Source organism: Schistocerca serialis, chromosome 1 (assembly GCF_023864345.2).
Source record: "Schistocerca serialis cubense isolate TAMUIC-IGC-003099 chromosome 1, iqSchSeri2.2, whole genome shotgun sequence".
In the NCBI taxonomy this organism is placed as follows: domain Eukaryota; kingdom Metazoa; phylum Arthropoda; class Insecta; order Orthoptera; family Acrididae; genus Schistocerca; species Schistocerca serialis.
The window spans coordinates 507,277,355-507,281,493 of NC_064638.1; the positions used below are offsets into that span (position 1 = coordinate 507,277,355).

The window sequence follows — 4,139 nt, forward strand, 5'->3', positions numbered from 1 at the left end:
AGACTCGAACTCGGGATCTTTGCCTTTCGCGGGCAAGTGCTCTACCAACTGAGTTACCCAATCACGACTCACGCCCCGTCCTCACAGCTTTACTTCTGACATTACCTCGCCTCCTACCTTCCAAACTTTACAGAAGCTCTCCTGGGAACCTTGCAGAACTAGCACTCCTGAAAGAAAGGATATTGCGGAGACATGGCTTAGCCACAGCCTGAGGGATGTTTCCAGAATGAGATTTTCACTCTGCAGCGGAGTGTGCGCTGATATGAAACTTCCTGGCAGATTAAGACTGTGTGCCGGACCGAGACTCGAACTCGGGACCTTTGCCTTTCGCGGGCAACTGCTCTACCACTGAGCTACCCAAGCACGACTCACGCCCCGTCCTCACACATGACATGTATTTATCAATTTCGCGACGTCTAGAAGCTGTTTTGAATGCCAACAGTTTCCCTACACCGTATTAGGTATGTTAATATGTTATGTTTTTGGTGGTTCAAACATTCTTCCTCTCTCTGTATGCTCGTAAAAGTATAAAACGAGTTTTCTTATCATCTGCATGCGTCTGGTCGATGACTTTGAACGTTTGTGAAAGATTAATGATAACTTTCATTCTGAATAATAATCGTAAAAAGTAAACATATCGTTGTAAAATAGGACGGTGCTTTTCAAACGAAAAGTTTTGCAGTCCTATGCGTAAGTTTAAATTTACTACAAGGTTTTATCTTCAGTCATGTAGAAGATATAGTCTTGTGAAATCATATGGATCTTTTTGAAACAGCAGTGCATCAACAGATGTAAATATCTCAAGATATGGTAGACTCAGCTAAAAGAAATTCATATGATATAAAAATATATGTTGATTGCTCTCTTGCCTCTAATACCCCTATCTGGCGGCTCCTGCTTTTCAAAAAGTTTCCATAATGGCTCTTCACCTACCTGCGTTCTTAATGAAACAAAGAATTAGAACAGTCACAATTTTCTCCAGCAGTCTGAACTATACTGCGCGTCCTGTTGTTCTAGATTACGAGAGAACTATACCACAGCACAGTGTAGTCACAGTTTAGAAATATCACTGCTCGCCACAGCTTTAAGTTGCCAGCCAATACATGTCTCTCAATAATCAGTATTGTTTTCGTCTTGACTTTAGCGATTAACATTGAGTAACTCAATTTCTTCGGGAAATAGTCAGTTTGTTTCTACATCGGACATGCAGAATTTGTTTAGGGAGTTTTCAGAGTAACAGTAGAAACGTTACCTTGATACCGATAGGCTGCAGCAGGTCAAACTCCGGGGTCAGAATCTCTGGAGCAGAGCTCATCATCATCTGCAACAACCTACCTGCAAAGCAGAAGAAAACCGTGTATCAGAGAATGAAGTAAATTTATTAGACAGTTGTATACTAGTACCACAGTCATTGACACGTCACATACAAAGACAAAGCGCTCACAGTATTATAAGAAATTCAATATACCGAAAGCTCTTACAACACAGAAAAACAAAACAAACACTATGCCCAGTAAACTGAGTTAAGACATTGACTACACAGATATGCAGGTGTAGCAGAGAAAGGAAGCAAAACATGCAACATTACACTATGGTATTTCGACGCTATGTGATGTTTATCCCCGCCAATGGCGAAAAAGTTCGTCCGAAACGAGCACAGTCCCTTCCGTGCGCTATCCTTGCCCAATCAGAACTAATGTTCAGTCGGTGAAGACCTCACCATAAACGTGAAGCTAAACTACAATCCGACTTCCTTCAATTCTTCTACCACAGCAGAAAATACTCGCAACGAATTATGACCACCACAGCTTTCTCTCCCGGATAATAGAGTAAATAAAGTGATTCTGCGTTTTAAGGTTAGTTTATAGATGCGATAAGCATGATCTGCTGCACGAAGTGTACTTGTAAACTAACGCTCTAAGACCATCCCGCCTAAAGCTTTTTACCGAAGGTAATAAATACCACTTACCACCAGAAATTCTATTACCCTGAAGACAACAAATGTCCCCGAGAGAATCGCGTGGAATATTGAGCTTCGAGTGAAAGAAGCTACTTTAATGGAAGATTAAAACTGCTCCAGGCACAAGAGAAAACTATCTCTTTTACTTCCCTTAACTTACATGCGCTACTGAGATGATACACAAAAACAAGGTAATCGAAATATATCTCACCATTTTCAGGTTCAAATGGCTCTGAGTACTATAGGATTTAACATCTCAGGTCATCAGTCCCCTAGAACTTAGAACTACTTAAACCTAACGAACCTAAAGACATCACACACATCCATTCCCGAGGCAAGATTCGAACCTGCGACCATAGCGGTCGTGCGGTTCCAGACTGAAGCGTCTAGAACCGCTCGGCCACTCCAGCCGCCCATTTTCTGGCATTAAATATAATTGCCACAAGGGTGGTCAGAAACAATCTGAAAAGCTTGCAAGGGTTTATCAAGGTACGTTACGTTGAGAAATGATTGTTATGAAAAAAGGTAGATATGTTGGGCCATTTTCGAATTAATTATTATTGAAGTTAGTCAATCAGATCATTGCGGGCCAGATTCAAGCGGCCCGCCAGAGACGGTGTGCCAAATGTGTTCTTCGTTTGGTTTCCTTAAAACGACAAAGAAGTGATACAAAAATTGGACATGGGACAGTAGTAAGAAACGAATCCGAGCCAAAAGCTGAGCGGTCTCATGCGCTTTAAGAAGAATGGGCAGTAATTGTATCTGGTGGGTCGCTTGAATTTGCTTGCGCAGCTGCCTGACTAGCTAAATTGAATACTAATTAACTCTGAAGTGGCACAACATATAGAATTTTTTTCTTAACTTTATTTATCACCTAAAACTACCCTGCAACACCCTGACAAGCTTTTCAGTTTCTGACTGCTCTGTATAATACCAATGTTGTTAAACAGTAAGTATGCCTGTTCCCAGAAAGGGAGATTCTCGATTACACGGACGCACCCAACCAATGGAACTCGCGTAATATTGCAAACAAATCAGACTAAAGCACGTGTACACCAGCAGTCAAATGTGAATATAGCTCTTGCTGCTGTTCTCGACCAACAAGAACAAAGCACAAACATGGTAGCTTCGTGCACACGCCTTATTATGACAGTTTGAAAATTTGTTCATTACTGAAATTTTTTTGTTTATTAAGTGAGAAATCAGACTCTGCGAAAAATGGCAATTGCACTGAATAATAAGAGCGAGTGTGGCTATTGTTTTACTAAGTAATTGAAACAATTTAGGGAGGGAACTGGAGGAAACACTACATTGTTGCTGGTACTGTTTCAATGATAATATTGTCGTAGATAGACAAATAACAGTATTACGGCTGGAACAACACTTCTTTCTACAGAGAAAACATGTAATCTTTTCTATGTGAGAGTCTGGTCCTTCTTAGCAGTCTGTTTGAAAAAATCTCCGTTTTGGCTGCGTTTTCCCTCGTTGCAAGATTGCGAGACTGTATCGCGACGATGACGCGCGATGCTGGTATTTGACGATTCTGCGCTGAAAAAAATATCTACAGATCCTTTATACTTGTGCTGACAAGCCTCTTGCATCGTCGCAGCCGTCGTCGTGAGAGTGATATTGTGGAATTGCAGTTCCAGAGCGTGCACAACTTGAAATCCACGGCATCGGAGTAGCATCAGCGAAACAGTTTCAGTTCGGTGATGATGATGATGTTTGGTTTGTGGGGCGCTCAACTGAGCGGTCATCAGCGCCCGTACACAGTCCAGTTTATACACAATCCAATCTGGTCACTGTCACGAATGATGCTGATGATGAATTGGTGAGGACAACACAAACACCCAGTCCTCGGGCAGAGAAAATCCCCAACCCGGCCGGGAATCGAACCCGGTTTCAGTTCGGTGACTGATACGACACAGTTCAAGGCTTTTTCATATCAAAGCACAGTCCTTGAAATGTTCAAACCTGATGTCATGCACGCGCGTTGTTTAAAAAACGTAGTTCACAGTTCAGTTAACATTAACCACCGTCTTTCTGCTGTTCAGATGGGTATGGCGCACATATTAATTTAAATGTTTTATCCACATCTTTATGCGTGAAAACCAACACACCAACCACTCCCTCAGGTCAACAACCAGTGACTCTTAACCGTCACCGCTCTGACACACGA

The 4,139-nt window shown here is 41.9% G+C and overlaps 1 non-coding gene across 1 annotated transcript; it reads right to left on the reverse strand.

The window, feature by feature from the left end:
- Nucleotides 1–290: 290 nt before the first annotated feature.
- Nucleotides 291–364, reverse strand: Trnas-cga (transfer RNA serine (anticodon CGA)). Its single transcript has one exon. It is a non-coding gene; the product is annotated as a tRNA-Ser (tRNA).
- Nucleotides 365–4,139: the final 3,775 nt, after the last annotated feature.